General features: G+C 40.6%; 1 long non-coding RNA gene across 1 annotated transcript in view; it reads left to right on the top strand.

Moving 5' to 3' along the window:
* The window catches only part of LOC145999162 (uncharacterized), a 125083-nt gene extending 112950 nt beyond the window's left edge, over positions 1 to 12133 (top strand). The window contains exon 3 of the long non-coding RNA XR_014443372.1: positions 12068 to 12133. This is a non-coding gene — a long non-coding RNA (uncharacterized LOC145999162). The remainder of the gene's footprint in view (positions 1 to 12067) is intronic.
* Positions 12134 to 18390: the final 6257 nt, after the last annotated feature.

Here is an 18390-nt window from a genome sequence, read left to right as displayed (position 1 = left end):
CCATTAGATTATTTATTGCTGCGTTGAGTTTCTGCACAGTATTCCTTCATGTGCGCACGTATTGCTCCAATGGTCCGTTGCTTGGACTGAGTGGAACGGTAGGTTTACGCACGTTGGTTTTCTGCGCGCGTGGCATTTCGATTCCTTTGTCGGTAAAAGGAGAATTAACTCCTGATTCTGAGTCACGTTGTTGCGTCTGGAACTTCTCTCCAGTTTTCTGCAAGATAAGAGGAGCGGCGTGCCCAGGAATTTTATCATATTTTCCAGCTTTTAAAGTTCTTTCATTTAGAAATGCTGAACCGGAGGGTTGTAACACCCACCAACCCCCCCCCCCCCACCCCCTTTTGAGTCCTCCGTGGCTGTGCGGTCTTTGGCGCTGTGCTTTGGTCTCCGACTGCGGGACGGCATGGGTTCGAGTCCGCCTGGGTTCTCGGCCTGTGTATAGGACCGGCATCAACCCACCATCGTGAGGAAATTGGATTCAAACCGCTGACCCCACGTCACCCCATTACCGGTTGAAGATCTCCACCCCTCTAGGTGGGATTGTGGGAGGGAGACTGGCAGTCGGGAGATAGGCCAAGACCTTTCCAGTGCTGTCGAGCCACGGATTATTATAATTATTATAACCCCCCCCTCCCTCCCTTTGAGCACGTCACTGGATAAGACATTTTATGTCTGATGTGTAGGGCCATGCGCATCGCCTGAAATTTTTTTTAGTAGGAGTGTGAGGCATTGATATGAAACTGCATAGTGGAAAGATTGATTGATGTATATTGTTTTTTTTACTTCGTTTTCTGCCACTTTTGACTAATCGCCAAGATGAGGATTATTGATGATATGAATAGTTATGAAGGGGCACTCACATAGAACACCCATGCCCAGATCGGTATTGGAACTCGGGACCCAGGAGCGTATATTCTGGGCTAGCTAGGGTATATGCGAAGCCTGAAGTCTAGAGAAAAAAATTCAGGAGAAAAATAGATCAGAAATTGTAAATAATATTATTCATATCAGTGAGATGATACTCATCCTGGAGTTGGCAACCTGATTTCCGTTGGGTTGGCAACCTGATTTCCGTTGGTTTGGCAACCTCATTTCCTATGTGTTGGCAACCTCATTTCCTATGGGTTGGCAACCTGATTTCCTATGAGTTGGTAAATGTATTTCTATTCATAGCCTAGGACCACGTGACATTGTGAGATTAACCAATGCCACGGAGGTCGGTGTGTAGTGAAAATATATATATATATATATTTTTTTTGTTGTTATTCTACATTCCTGTTCTTCCACTTTTGGCATATAGCGACGATGAGGAATGATGACTGCAACTCTAAGACGAGGACGAGACGGGCATTCGCAACTCAAGACATGACCGAGGACAGAACGAAACAGGCGTTTCCTCATTCACAAGGACTGTGGAAGTCTCTCATGCCATTGAGTATACTTAGACATTGCGCAGTCACCTTGACTACTCATCCATTCATAACTATAAACAAGAAACAATCGAGGCGGGCTTTGCCACAGGATAATCTCATAGTACCCGTGTTACAGGGCAAAAGATGAGAGTGAATGAAAGGGACCTTTGTTCATTTAGATCAGGTCCAACTCACAGCATGCGAAATAATCTCTTTGTAACGGGTGAGAAATGTCAGACAAGCTCTGTGTCGTCATCAGTGCGCAACAATTAAGAGACAATGGGGGGTCCCCCATTAAAATGCATTCGACTGCGGTAGGTAGGAACGGTACAGTGGCGACAGAGTGGCGACTGTCGGAGTTAGGGAGCTCCATACTCGTGACCTGTTGATCCTTAGGGAGCGGGTTTCTATTTGTGCGTGTACCTTTTTCTGTCGAACGTACTTCTGGGTGGTGGTAAGATTGGGGTTTTTGAGTACACTTTATGCACAGGTAGGCTAATCGGGACTCGGGGGACCTGCAGTGGGATCAGACTTGTGTGATATCACCGGGTATCGAACCTGGGACCGTTCGATTACAAGGCTACGACGTTAGCGCTACGGGGAAGACTGGGTGGTAGGAAATAAGTGATAGTAAATGAGAATCGGACCACAGTACAGGGTGTTCATAAAGTCCCGGTACCATTACAATGTAAATTACATTTGTAATGGTACCGGAACTTTATGAGCACCCTGTATATCCCTTGGATGAATAGTTAGCAACAGTGGCAGAAGAGCGAAGTAAACTAAATCAATGAAATTAACAATCAACATTTTAAAGATAGATTTGCGTCCATTTTATGCACAGGCAGACTAATATACAGTCTAATATGGGTTCCTCTATGTGCCTCCGGTTTCGAACCCAGGAGCCCTTGATTACAAGGCGGCAACGTATCCTCCACACCATCGGGAAGACCCTTGGGCGAATAGTTGTCTATACCCTCACCCTGGAATCTATGGAGCAATCGAACGTAAACAAGTCGTCTGCGCAAGTAGGGTGCGAGAGTGCTCGACCAATAAACGCGTGCGAGAGGAAGTGAGTGCATGGAAGGAAAACGCGACTGCAGCTTGGAATAGAGAGTGCGCCAGTAACTTACACGGTAGAGTGTGTGCATAAGAGTTCGAACCCGGGACAGTATTGTGCTATAAGGATACAGTCGTGTGTGGCGATAAGCGCCAATCATGTGTAACAAGTGTATCCTTTTGCTTGTGTAAGTATGTTAGGTTTATGTCTTTATTAATTAAATATGTTAAAAATCTATAGTTGTTTCCCTCATGTACAAGAGGTAGATATTAAGTATCTGATCATTGGTAAGTGCAACGGGTAAACAAGACCATGTTAGGTCGAGCTCTTGGCTCATAAATTCCCCTAGAATAAAATAGCCTGGTCGCCAGTGAAAAACCTGTTCCTTTAACAAGTCCTAGGAAATCCATTTTAATTTCAAACAAAAAAACAAATGACACTTGTTGCAACACCGTTACTAACCCACCACATCTGTTGTAAGCTACCACCCGTTTGCAGCAGCGCGCACTGCTTTTTCCTCCCACTCGCTTTCACACCTTCCCTACAGTTATGCGCAGCCTTCCTCCACAGGTTCCAGAGACAGAATGTACAGTCACGGGGTTATAACAATTCCATTAACTTTCAATGAAATCGTCACAACACAGAAGTGTCCATGACTGTACATACTGAGGACATTGAATGCAAAGAGATGTACAATCAACCCGTAGCCAACCCCTTGGCGTCGCCTACCCCCTCCCCCGGAGCAAAATTTGAAGCTACCTGCTGTATTTCTTCCTTAAATATGAGGCTTCAATAGTAATACACACACACACATATACACATTCATAAAAAACAATTACAGACCGAGAAAGATGAGCTCCATTTGAATGTGGATTTGACCCAAAATCATCTGCCCGAATTCCATTTTCAATTAGATTCTTTCTAATTGCAGTAATGGACCTTTGTGCAGAAATCTTCCTTTTTAGCTCAACCTTCCTTGGAGGCGGAAAAACTGGGAAAAGAACTAACAAATAGTCCATAAGATAGGGAACATTCCTAAATTTTCCTCGACGAAGGGAAATGTACCGACAAGCGACAACACTGTGTTTACTTAGCGGTTTCAAGAAAGCAACTTAAATATCAGGAGCTGTTATCATGCTGCTACTTCCCAGAGAGGTTATCAGAGGTTTCCTGAATAAACTCTAGCACCTCCTCAGCATTTTCTGATAACCCTATCCTGTTTCATTGAACAACAACCGACTCTATGGGAAGGTAAATTAGCATTACTATCAAGTTTACACTTCTCAGACCTTACCAAGAAGAAGCAAACAAGGGCCATTTAAACAAGTCTAATATCAACACACGTAGGAGAGGGTAAAAATTCATGGGAACTCTTTTTAAGTTTGTACATACCGTAACAGTGTAAAATATTACGGTTATATCTCGAGAGTACATTAACATTAACATTTATGTTCACGGTGTGAAGGACCTATTTCTTACAAGAAAGCCTTCGCAGAGTAGTTTAACTCAGACATCGAAATTCTCTGCTGCACAGAATTTAAACATCAAGATTCTCCATTGTATAGAATTTTAAGTCCGTGATTTTGGGTTGCATAGAATTTTAAGTCTTGACTTTCTCCGCTGCATAGAATTTCAAGCCAGAGATTTTGTGCTGCACAGAATTTCAATAAAGAGATTCTCGTTTGCACAGAATTTCAATCACGAAATTCTCGTTTGCACAGAATTTCAATCACGAGATTCTCGATTGCATAAAATATCAAGTCTGAGATTTTATTTACAGAGCCAGATCTGAGGTTCGACCCCTGGTCAAGGAATTTATGTATGATTTCCCGTATAACTCAAAAGAAGGGCCTCCCCGATGGCGCAGTGGTAGCGTCGTCGCCTTGTAATCAAGGGGTCCCGGGTTCAATACCCGGTGAAGGCACATAGTGTTTCGGATCCCACTTTAAACTGTAGGCCCAGTCCCGATTAGCCTTACTGTGCACAAAGTGGACTTAAAACACCAAATCAAACCAATAACCCAAAAGATAAAATGGAAACGTAAAATAACCAGAAATTTAACTCTTTATTGCAGGATTACAACATCGTGTAACCCTGCATTCGGGGTATGGGTTTTATCTTTTTTGGTATAATTGGTTTTGTTCGGGTTAAATTTAGGTTTTGTCGAGCTTTTATAAATAAAATGTGAATACATGTAGTATAATTCACATTTGTAATCGCCGTTCAACCTACCCACTCCACTTCTCCGCCCGGTATACACCAACTACCAAAACAAACTGCTAAATCATAGTAATGTTTATTTTTTATCCTTTATTCTCTTATGATTTCCTGGTTACCTCTGTGCCTCTGTGGATAGCAAGTTTGTATGTTTGAATGGATATAGCAGATGATGTATCAATAATGGATACATTACGATATAAGATACATTACGACTTTTGTCTGAAGCATCAAGAGATCAATTGCAGGTGTGTACTATTATCTTCAGTCACCAGCATAATAAAATAGCGATAGTATACATAGTTACATAGTATTCCCCGATAGTAGATCGAAAGAAACTGACTTCAGATCGGATTTCAGTGACTTTTATTTATTAGAATATATTTCATATGGCGACTGAAAGCAACATATTTTCATTTGCGTAGCTTTCTTCATTTAACAATTCACGCCAGCGCCTCAACGATAGTACTTATAGAGAAACTGACTTCAGATCTGAGTTTAGTGACTTTTATTTACAGCTTTACTTACAGCTTACATCTACAGCATAATACAGGCCTATGTAATTTCTAAATAAAGATTAAACGTTTGTATTGGTGTACTGAGCTCTGATATTTTGTTCTACTTCATATCAATATTGCAAGTGTTGTGCATTTTACATAGCAAAATTAATCTCGAATTATAATGACAGTCGTGAATCTCATTCTAAGAATCTAAAATGTTTTTTTTCAAGGGTGGGTGTTGGGCCCACCTTGGCGAACCCTGCCTCCACTTGTACACCAGATTGCAATTACTACACTTTATTCACACAAACCAAAAATAATAAATTTGAACTTAGTTTTTTCTCTATTGAACATGCATTGGCGACTGGGTTGTTGGATTAGTGCTGCGAGCTACAAGTGATGACTTGACGTTAAAGCCAAGAGCCTCTGTGCAGGTCAGCTTCAATAAAAAAATGACCAAAACCCCTCGCAACTTTAGACAAGGTGTTACTCTCATGCTGTCGTGCCTAAAAGCTTGGAATAGATCGAACAGTGTGTGTGGTCCTTAGATTATAATTCACTACTTCTTCTGACGTTGGTCGCCCTCTGACAAATGATTTGCAGCATGTTATACCGACGACCATGACCCGGTCGCGACGACGTAACCACTAAGTCCAGATGCCCCAGTCGTTGAGGTTATAGGACGTAATTATCTTGTGTTCGTGTGTAGGGTGTCTTGGTGTGCTCCCTTACTGTTTGGAATTGAAGCAAATGTCTCCATTATTTTCAGCCCGCAGTGTACAGAATATTATTTCAAATGTCAAGCCCGAGATTTACTGTTGCACAGAATTTTGAGCTTTAGCTTCTCCGTTGCACAGAATTTTAAGCCCGAGATTCTCCGTTACAGAATTATAAAGTCCGGGATTCTCCGTTGCACAGACTTGAAAGCCCTAGAGTCTCTGTTGCACATAATTTTAAAACAGAGATTATGCATTGTACAGAATTTGAAGAGCTTGATTCTCCGTTGCACAGAATTTCAAGCCTTAGATTCTTCGCTGGACAGAATTTCAAGCCTTAAGATTCTTCGCTGGACAGAATTTCAAGCCTTAAGATTCTTCGCTGGACAGAATTTCAAGCCTTAAGATTCTTCGCTGGACAGAATTTCAAGTCTTAGATTCTCCGCTGGACAGAATTTCAAGCCCGAAATTGTCCGTTGCACAGAATTGTAAGCCCTAGATTCTCCGTTGCATAGAATTTTAAGCCCGAAATTGTCCGTCGCAGAGAATTTTAAGCGCTAGAGTCTCTGTTGCACATAATTTTAAGCCAGCAATATTGCGTTGAACAGAATTTTAAGCGTTAGATTCCCCCCCTTGCACAGAATTTTAAGTCCGAAAGGTTAAGTTGCGGGATGTACATAATTTCAAGCGCAAATTGCTACGTTACCCAGAATTTCAGCCTCAGTGCACCATGGCACATAGAATTCTGACGGAATGTTAACGGAGGTGCAACATTTGAAAATGACAAAATTCCAATCTTGTAAAACTTAATATCTACTTTTAGTAAATAATGAACTTTTTAAGTATCAAAAATGCAATACGCAGCAACCACAGTGACACAATGCTCATTTTCGAATTCTCCGCGTGAGGGAGCGAATTTTTATTTACGAGTGGGGAAGAGGAGCGACTGGAGAAGACAAGTCGGCTACTTACGGCCTGCATACCTATCCTCTTCCCCTCCTTCCCCCACCATATGTCAATACCCAGAGAGGAATGCAGCCTTTTCCTTTTTTAAATGTGCTCGTAGCCCGTCTGGATATTCAAGAAGGATCTCCCATTACGAGGCCGGGTTTTAAAGGTATGTAATGTGAGTTGGGTTTAAGCAGACAGGAGGGAAGGTGGACTTAAAAATCCTAGTATGTGATATAAGCGTAACAGCGGTTTCGTGGTGCAGTGTTTGCAACTCGGTGGTTACAATATTCCAAAACGGTTTGCATTTCCTGATGTATCTATGATTAGCTACCATTTTTTTTTATTAAGGTGAATACAACTTGTTGTGAACCATACCGGCTTCAACACCAACACCTAAACTTACAATGAAGAGTATACCAGGTTTCTAAAGATAAGCCAACCTTCGTGGCGGAGCGGTTAGCACAGTGCGCCCCGGGTTTGAATCCCAGCCTGAGCATGTTTTTTTTTGTGAGTGTATAATCACTCATTCACATCGTCGCGATTAACCAAAAGAGGCACAAACTACGCTAAATAACAAAAATAAAATCGTCTAAAGCAGTGATTCTCAACCTTTTTCAGTCCGGGACTCACCTTGAAAGATATTACACTTCATGGGACCCACAAGCATGGGCAGTGGCAGCGGTTAGGGAAGGCGAAGGGGCAGTTGCCCCCACTTTTTGTAACTTTTGCCCCCGCACTATGCTACACTTTATATACCAAGGGAAGAAAACTGTCCTGCCCCCCCCCCCAGTTCTTACACCTTGCCCCCCTCCCCCAAGTTTTGGAAGCCAATCGCCGTCACTGAGCATGGGCGCCGGCAGAATTACTTGTAGGGCTGTGCACCCAATTTAAAATCATGTTTTCACTAACCTCCAGTACTTTAAAAGAAGCCTTATTTTACGCTTGCTTAAACAAATTACACATATTTCATTCTAGAAAAGTAAATATGAATTTTAGACTAATTTACTCCAGTCTAACATCTAACTAAATATACATGCTGCACTGGCGTATACTGGGTGAAGGAATGAAACTATGTTGGTCCAAAGCAGGCATTGTTCTCTGCTTTTTAACGTCTATATTTCAATTCATTGTCATCACATTATGTAATTCAGACCGAATGAAAATGGTGGTGTACAATTCGACTACTGTTTCTTTTGCCGGTGGGTGTACCATCAGTAAGGTCTGCTGCCGTAGTGCTGCAAACTGTACGGTTAAATATCTACGTACAGGGATTTTTTTGTACCAATGCCAGCGTTGAGGTAGATCAGCGAAGTATTTTTTAGAAATTATAATTAAATCTTTGGAGCACAGTAGAGATGCAAAAACTTTTTTGTTTGTTTGTTTTTAGGGAATAACAACATATTATGCATGAGCGTGATCGTTTGTAAAATCTTTTGCAAACATTGAAAGCAAAGAACATTTTTAACAAGGAATGACATGAGTTTGCAAAGACAGAGAATTACTACCTTTCACCTTTTATAGGGAGGGTTTAAAGAACCACTTATTAAAGTTCTTTTTCAAAGTAAGAGACCTTAAATATTCTAGAGTTTCTTAATTCTTTTCTGGGGGTGCTTCCCCAAGAATAAATGTTACCGCACGCCACTGCTCAAGATACACTTATCGTTCGGTTCCCATCCCCCCCAAGGCCAATGGCGCATCCCCCTCAGATCATGAAGCATTTAATTTCGACAGCGGCGTCTCTACCGCTATCGCCACTACAGTAGCTTTTTTTGTTAAGCTTTACGTGTACACTTCACTTGATCTGCCCCCAAAATTCTTCCATTCCTTTACGTAACGGATTAAATATAATTGCACCTAGTAGCTAAAGTGACTTTGAACCAGCTAAAGTAAATTTATTACTAAGGAAATATATATCTTGCCCCCTTTCTCATTGCACATATTGCAACATGGTTAAATATATATTTTATAGTTCTATATTGTTTTAAGGACAAAACACCTATGTCGGCACCCTTGTCTGATTATAATCGGGTAAGCTCAACCGAGGAACGCAATGGAAACCTGAGATGGAAACACTGCCATCCAGCGAAAACATACGCTGGTAGTTTTATAGGTAAAGCAAAAGCCTGACGATGCGGGCATTGAAATTTGCGGATGGTTTGATGTCGGCGTTGCCACGTAGAACGCAGTCCCGAGACCGAACCGAATGTCTGCTACGTGTTGTGTCCCAGACATCGTTTCACTGCTTAGTTCCGCGTTGTGCACGTTATCAGACGACCCACTTTGATTCCGTCTGTGCTACGTCTGCTAGCGATATGCAAAGTACAGTTGTGCGAGGAGAAGGCAGCCCTGCCGACAGGTGAGTTTTCTATTTCGCTTGAACTGGGGTATCTGGGTACGGTTTCGACACTTGAGGGTAACACGTCTCTATATTCTGTTCTGTTCATTGTTTCTGCGTGTGAAGTATTTACTTCAAACAGTATGGCTGTAGACACATTTTGCGAGGTGGAGTTTTATCGTCTGCAAAACGCCACGTCCTGTCTTTCGTACAAAGTTTTCATAACACCCGGCTTATCGACTGGTATGTTGCTGGATTTTGCGCGTAAAAATAACTCCAATTTGATCAAAACAACGCCATTTATATACAAGAAAATTAAATTGATAAAATTATGTCAATGTTGCAGTTTATATACGGTGTCGTGAATACGATAGAAATAGCAGTTAGAAATTGAAAATAAACACGTATTTTCGACATACTGAAACAAAACCATACAGTTTATGTGTACCCAGGGTGGTATTTGAAAGGTAGATAAGGGGGAATTTCCCCCTCTGATTGCTAATTTTCTACTCTTTGGTCCCGGGTTCGAATCCTTGCATGGGCATTGCTGTTTTTTGTGAGTGTCCCTTCATCAATTTGATTATATCATTCATCCTCACCGTCGCGATTATTCAAAAGTGACAGAAAAGCGACGCTAAATAACTATGTAATATCCAAATGCTTCAAGAGTTGTTAATGGATTCTACTACCCCCCTGTCCCCCCTGGAAATTTTTGAAATACCACACAGTGTGTACCTATCATTTTGTACACTATTGTATATGTATTGTTAATTTTTATATGGTATAAAAATTGACACGGCTCAATTTCAATAACTACGATTAAAATGTCAATAGGTGTGTTATTTTAATATTTATGATGATTGTTAAGCTTTATTCATGGAATTGTGTGTGGCACTTTTAAACTTCACGATTCGAAAAGAAAATTGTTTTTAATTGTACCAAATGAATAATGTTTGGTTTCTTTAGTGCCTCCCCGATGACGTAGTGGTACTCAGTGGAGGCACATAGTGGTTCGGAACGCATTTTAAACTATAGGCCCAGTCCCATCTGTGCATAAAGTGGACTTAAAAACAGAAATAAAAAAAGGAAAACAATATTCCTTAATGACTGTGGTCAGTATTTTATCCCCCCTCCCCCTTATTGTTGCCACTGGCTCAAGGGTGGGTGAAATATATTCACTTAGTTGGGTTCTGCTTCCGTGGTAATGTTTGCTATAATTTTCTTATCTCCCTTCTGGTTAATTCGTGACCTTCCTGAGGGTGTATTTATTATTCAGCCTTGTAATGGTAATGAAAGGTCCCCGGGTTTTATTCCAGCGTGCGTATTTGTCATTCAGACCCCTTTTAAAACTCTAGGTCCAGTCCCGATTGTCTTTTTTATATCACCAAGAAATTAGAGTTACAAAGAATATCGCCGAATTTTTAGCAACATATTGGACAAAGTTCTCCGAGAGACGAACCGGAATATTGAGTGCTTTTGCTTAATAGAAATCGAAGAATATTGTTTGTTGAAATAATTTATTTGTTTAGGAGAGAAAGATTGTTTGTTGAGATCTTTTTGTTTAGAAGGAAGGAAAGATTGTTTGTTTGTTGAGATCTTTTATTTGTTTAGAAGGAAAGAAAGATTGTTTGTTGAGATCTTCTATTTGCTTAGAAGGAGAGAAAGATTGTTTGTTGAGATCTTCTATTTGTTTAGAAGGAAAGATTGTTTGTTGAGATCTTCTATTTTGTTTAGAAGGAAAGATTATTTGTTGAGATCTTCTATTTTGTTTAGAAGGAAAGAAAGATTGCTTGTTGATATCTTCTTTTTGTTTAGAAGGAAAGAAAGATTGCTTGTTGATATCTTCTTTTTGTTTAGAAGGAAAGAAGGATTGCTTGTTGAGATCTTCTATTTGTTTAGAAGGAAGGAAATATTGAATGTTGAGATCTTTTAGAAGGAAGGAAAGATTATTGATCTTTTATTTGTTTAGAAGGAAGGAAAGATTGTTGATCTTCTATTTGCTTAGAAGGAAGGAAAGATTGATTGTTGATATCTTCTATTTGTTTAGAAGGAAGGAAAGAAAGATTGCTTGTTGATATCTTCTCTTTGTTTAGAAGGAAAGAAAGATTGCTTGTTGAGATCTTTTTGATTAGAAGGAAGGAAATATTGATTGTTGAGATCTTTTAGAAGGAAGAAAATATTGTTTGTTGAGATCTTTTATTTGTTTAGAAGGAAAGAAAGATTGTTTGTTGAGATCTTTTATTTGTTTAGAAGGAAAGAAAGATTGTTTGTTGAGATCTTCTATTTGTTTAGAAGGAAGGAAAGACTGTTTGTTGTGATCTTCTATTTGTTTAGGCTTAATAGAATTCCATGAAGAATATTTCGCCGACTGAATATTGTTTTGTCGTATGTCCATATGCATGAACTCTTCAGGGGGTCTCTTTGAAGTTGGACTTATGTGGATTTTGAATACACTACATGATTTGCTTTTTAATTATATATATAATTATGTAAAAAATATAATATATAAAACATAATTTTCATTAATGTTGATAAATTCACACCACTTGACAGCCAGCAGAAACGTCGCTTCGGAACTTGTCACATTAACATGTACGGAACATGATAATGTAATCTTCCGACGAAAACTGGCGACAAAATAGCATTCAGCCGGCGATTTGTTGATATTTGTGTGTTAAGTATAGTAGAAGGCGAGAGAATATTATTTGTTGCTATCTCTCTGCGAGGCATAAGAAAAATATGTCAGTGATAATGGACACCTGCGTCCATTTTGACATATGTTATGATAAACAGGTGGTATATTTTGGACATTTTATTTAATATAATGATTTTCCATTCAGCGTTTTGTAAACCACCTTTCTAATCTTTTGCAGGTTCAGCAGGCCCTTTGGCTTGTTTCGTATCAGGATCAGACCATATTCGTCACCGTTGGTAAGTAGATCTCACAGCTGCAGTAGAATGGGTTTTAATTTGTAGTGCAAGGTAGCAGAAGTGTGACAGCCGGGTGAAGGGAGTTAAAAGTTTGTGTTTTTAGGCATGGAAAAGTGTTCGAAAGTTAGATATATCCAGAATGCTTCGGTACGTTAACGTTTATTCTTTGTCCGCTGTAGGAATCAAGTTAACAAATACGCGTGACTTCTGAGAAATCCTATTGGTTATTAGAATGGCAGCTGCGCAGAAATCCTGCGCGTAGGAATGTAGTGCATCTTGTGAAGCCACACCATACAGTAACTGCTACATTGAAGTTGTGGGACCTTATATTATGGGCTGTACAGCTATGGGCAAAATAACACACAGGAAAATAACTATTTCTCATAAGCAGTGGCGTAGCAAGAGGTGGGCGTCCCATGGGGTTGATACAAGAAATGTAACAAATTCTAGTTTGTTATAATTTGAATGAATCAGAGGCGTAACATATAGGCGGGCTAAGCCTAAGGAGGCCAGAAAATAGTAAAAATTATCGTATTTCTCATGCGAAATATTTACGCAAAAATGCACGATAACTTGCTTGGACATTTTTATCCATTTGGTCTTTTCTTCAATAAAAAGATCTTTGTCTTGTATTTTCTTCTTTCTCTTGATCTTACACTCCCAGTTATAATATTTTAACAATAAGCACCTCCAACTCCCACGGAGCAAGGTGTAAGCCATTTTTAAATGCGTTGTTTTCAACTCTAGGAGGGCATGGATAATATTATAATGTGTTATGAGAATATACCTCTGCCAAGTGTAAATTTCTCCGTCGCATATTATGAAATATATTTTCGTCAGTAATTTATATTAATAATAATATTAATATTATGATAATTTGTTACTTGAAGATTTAGTATCGTTTCACATTGAGATTTCAATGTGAAACGGAGATCGGCTGGTGGGTGTGGATAGTAGGCGATCTGAAACTTTAGCAGTGATCGCCCTACATTGTAAGTGTCAATTTGCAAGTGGGTAAGATGATATAGGGTTTGCGTGTTGATACCAGGAACAGTTGGTGAAAAGTTGCCTATTTTACTAAACTAGGGGTGCGATTGCTCAGTGCGAGGGGTGCGACTTGTATTTAATCGAAACACCGCAACATTTTTTTCCCTCCTAAACAAATAGACTGTCTCAACAAACATTTTTCTATCAGGTCTAAACCAATAGAAGATCTGACGAGTAGTTTTTCTTTCCTCCTAGAATCAACCCTTCCTCAACTTCTATTATAAGCCCAAATAAATAAAAGATATGAACTATATAATACACTTTATTAATAATAATAATAATATACATTCAATACATTACATTCGGAGGTATGGGCTTTTAGCGCAGGTACCTTAAAATATACCCTGGGCGTCTTTTCCGCGAACATTTACGGATTCCTTCGTTTTTCTTTTTCCCTTTATTGTATAATCACAACTGTTCTATTGAGCCAGAACAGATTTGGTTAACAGAATGTATATTAGTAATACTACTACCACTACTACTAATAATAAAACAAATAGTGAAAAGTAAAAATGATAAGAGTATATGGAGATGTAGAGACATTGTAGATGTTAGAAACTGCGAATATAAAGGAAATCACTACATTGATTAGTGGTTAGGTAATAAGTAAATAAGAAATTTGAGAAAATAAAAATAATAATATATAATAAGAGAAAGGAGAGAAATAAATACAAGTGAAAAAGTACTAATGAGAGAACTCCTGGGAGTATGAGGATGAAATTCAGATATACGTCAGGAATTGAGGGTATGGAGAATGAGATGAAGGTTATGGAAATAGTAAGGAAGAAAGGTGGTACAGAAGATAGTTCTTCATCTTTCAATTGCCTTCTTTTTATCGGTTGAAGTGGAGTGGTGTTATTCTCCGGTAGCATTACCTGGGGAGGAGGTTCCCTCCTGTGTTTGTTCCTGTAGCGTCTGTGGGGATGGTGGCTGAAGATGTCTTGAGTCTCGTGCTTCCTCTTACTGCGATCGGCTGTTCAACTGGTTGCGGGGGTTGATAGTGACGAAGTTGATGGAGATTTGCTTTGTATGCAGAGAGTTCGGTATTAGATACCAAGTCTGCGAGGGCGTTCAGTTTGTCGAAATGAGCGGAACGGTTTAATTGGTATGTGTTAAAATTTGGAAGGGAATCTCTGATATTAGTTATACGGTCATCCGTGTAGGTACATAGGTAAATTTTAGGGAGTGTCATGGATGTGTGGACAATTGGGGCAGAACCCATGCAGCCTGAGGTTGAATCTTGCAAAAAGATATGAACACACAACATTCCTCGATTTAACTAAACGGATTGCTGTTGCAACTTACAATATAAACCATGGCGCAACAGCCCTTGAGGGCCAGGGTCTACCTATACAGACCTCACTCCCACATGCCTCAGCAGAGGTGGGCAATCATCCAACCGTTTCGGTGTGAAGTGTGGGCAGCAACGCGAACCTCCAGTCGTCGTTGTAGGTATCCATGAACGGTTCCCCAATTTCTTCATACAAATACTATAGAGGAAAGTCACCAAAACCGACATGCCATTTTGTTTTTTACTCTTAACTCGGAGTAGGGAAGGAATTTTCCGATTTAATGTGTACATCAATTCCATGCCCAAGTATAAGCTGGTAAAACAAGATCTATTACAACAACATTTTGTTTTACAAAATAGTTTTATCACAAAAGGTACAATTATATCATCTGAGAAAACAGGTTCCGAATCCGACATACCTGTTTAAATAAGGGATCAAATTACAAAGCAACACAAACAAATGCATGTAAATGGTTTCTATTAGAGAATAAAGCAATTCCTTTAATCATCATGAGACAAATGCAATTTCTTTGGACTATTGAGCCCTCAATGGCATGTCATTTACAGAAGACACATACGTATAGGTCATGTTCTGCATCTGCACCTTGAACATGAGCCCAAAGATTGCACTTGATACACATTATTCATTCTTCACCACTGGCATCTTCAGAATAAAGTCCTTCGCCAAAATACATTCAGCATCTAGGATATCTTCATCTCGCGCAACGGGTTAGGGAACCCAATTATTGACGTATGTCTGTTCAGGAACGACGCCATCCATAACAATAACCTCAAAAATTTACAAACACCACATTTTCAAAACTGAAAGAAATTCATGTTCGGAATCGTTACTCTATCTAGAATGACCTGATAAAACTGTAAAAATTTACTCATCCTTCCAGTATGAATAATATAGTGTTATGCAGAGACAAACAAAAGCATTGAAATCACCCAAAAACAAAAATATTTTCCTACAAAAAGAAAACCGCCAGAAGCGCTCATTTCACTGGTCGCACGTTATCTTGGAAGCCTAAATAGATTTACCCTGTTACTGCAAAGGGAAAGAACTTCTCGGCTGTGAAACAGTGGTGTGTCGGTTTAGTAGCCCTATGTCAGTTATGGTGACTTTCCTCTATATGTAAGGAACAAAATACACAATTAATATGACAGTAACAAATATAAGTAATTTCGTAAGACGACTTAGTATATAAAACTGAAAGAAAACCTTCCCACGGTTACTGTTTGTTCGAGAATAGTAATTTTAAAACAATTATATTTCAGACGTAATCAGGATTGGATTACACTTTGCACCCGTCAATCTCAGTTTGTGAATTGAGTAGATGATGTTATTGCAATATGTACTATAGTAACACTTCTTTCATATATTAATTAACTTTTGTTATGGAGATGAAAATTGGGGATGCTGACTCGAGCGCAACCCTCGCACCACATATGTCTGCGTATGTTACCAACTCCGTCACTGGGAGCAGGAGAAGCACCCAATCTCTTCAGGTACGCCACGGGGTGTTCAAGGTCGGTGTAAGAATGAAGTGCACTTTTGGTGGGAATCCGAAGCGTTTGTATTCTCACCATGTACCGGTACCAAGAATGATTGTCATGCTATTCTTTAGACGCATAAATTCCTCTCTTGCGTGTTCCACGTAGCGCATGCGCCTTCTGACCTAGGGATTCCCGAGCTTCCGGTGGGGGACATTGAACTGATATCGTCGACCTACAGTAATTTTTTGGGCACGAGTCCTAGCTTCTATCGAAACCTATATGTGGACTGGAGACATGTAAAAATATCAACCTCCCTTCCACTTAGTACACCCTGGATTGCATTTTGCAGACGTACGAGGCTCCGGTGCCTGGACCCACATCCAGTATAACCCTCTTGGGTTTGGGGGGGGGGGGTTGTGATGTGCTGTATAGGTGGGTTTGTGATTGCCCCGTTATCAATTTCATTTTTTCGCCATTCTTTAATCTTGGCGATTAGCTAAAAGTGACAGAAAAGCTAATTAAATGAAGGCAAATTTGAAATGCAGATTTTTACCACAAGACCATAAGACATTGCCTAACCTACCGACCTCACTGGGAGATCTTCCAACCAGTTACGGGGTGACGTGTGGTCAGCACGACGAACTCCCAGTCGTTATTGTAGGTTTCCATGACCGGGTTTCGCTATTCATTCGTAGCTCCCCAATTTCCTCACGATGGTGGGCGGTCCCATACACTGGCCGAAATATCGGGGAAAGTTATAACGCTTACCCCAGGACACTCGAACCTGAACACGTCCTGTGGTCGGAGCATGAAGCTTGGGCTTAGAGCTCTTGCACGCGTGCCGATCTTTTGTCGGAGTGGTTATAGGTGATGACATCGAATTTTGTTCACGTACCGGTAAAAATCTGGGTTCTAGGCAATACCTTGGAGGGAGCGCATGAAGTTATGGACAGAGCTTGATGGCTCGTGGTGCTTCAAAACAACTTCCTCTTTAACACAGTTAAAATTAATGGCTCCGTGTTACCTGAGGCGCAGGGGGGTTGGATCCGACTGTCGACTTGTCTATGAGAGCTCCAGCCATATATCGACCTTTCCATGGTTCTTCCGGGAAATTCTTCCTTGTAGGACCACGTGTGCAGCTATTCCATTAACCCCCGTGGGTTTCTGTGCTGCCGATATCGAGAAATAAAGGATAGTTCACATGTACAGTACTGAGATACAAATGAAATGCAGATTGAATATAAGGTATGGCAAAACGTAGTAGTTTGGGAGACGGCATTGCCATCGTGGATTCACATATGTTCGTGTACCGCCCCTTCTCTAGTGATTCTCGTTCGGACAGAGTACACGGGCTGAAGTCGAACGCTCCCAATTCGTGATCTTCCTCGCCGTTCGGGGTGCTCGATGAATTTCAGGAGTCACGAAAAGCAATAAAAATGAATATTCCGCGAGACATGGCACCGCCGCGTTACGCTGTGCTGACCAGTTTTAATGATCGGCGACCGCCCTGACGGAAGCTACGCACAGGTTCCATTAAATCATCTTCCTCCCACGCGCCCGTCCTTTCGAACTTCCTGTGTCGCTGGACCCATTCTGGCAGCGTTTTGCGAGGCTCGCCCGTGGTTTCTTGCGCGAAACTGGGCTCGACGCAGTGTAAACAAACGCCAGATCAGCGCTGATCCTGATCTATTGAAAGCTGATCGAAACCGGGTGAACGAACAATCTAACGTCCTAGGTCGCTATTCTCTCTCATGGGGTTCGGAAAGGTTTGGAAAATGTTAAGATCTTTTCATGGGATGGTGGAATAACCGCGAAAGAGTTGTAAGCGCGAAAGGAATTACAGCGAAACGGATTAAACACGAAACCAAAATTGGAAACCGGACTAAGTGCGAAAGAAATTACAGCGAACGCATTAAGTGCGAAAGAAATTACAGCGAACGCATTAAGTGCGAAAGGAATTACAGCGAACGCATTAAGTGCGAAAGGAATTACAGCGGAACAGATTAAGTGCGAAACGAATTACAGCGGAACAGATTAAGTGCGAATGGAATTACAGCGGAACTGACTAAGTGCGAATGGAATTACAGCGGAACTGACTAAGTGCGAATGGAATTACAGCGGAACTGACTAAGTGCGAATGGAATTACAGCGGAACTGACTAAGTGCGAATGGAATTACAGCGGAACTGACTAAGTGCGAATGGAATTACAGCGGAACTGACTAAGTGCGAATGGAATTACAGCGGAACTGACTAAGTGCGAATGGAATTACAGCGGAACTGACTAAGTGCGAGAGGAATTACAGCGGAACTGACTAAGTGCGAGAGGAATTACAGCGGAACTGACTAAGGGCGAGAGGAATTACAGCCGAACTGACTAAGCGGGAATGGGATAAGAGCGAAACGACTGAATGCGAACGGAATAACCG

Source organism: Lepisma saccharinum, chromosome 15, assembly GCF_977018435.1.
Source record: "Lepisma saccharinum chromosome 15, izLepSacc3.1, whole genome shotgun sequence".
NCBI classification, from domain to species: domain Eukaryota; kingdom Metazoa; phylum Arthropoda; class Insecta; order Zygentoma; family Lepismatidae; genus Lepisma; species Lepisma saccharinum.
This window is presented reverse-complemented; position numbering and strand designations above follow the sequence as displayed.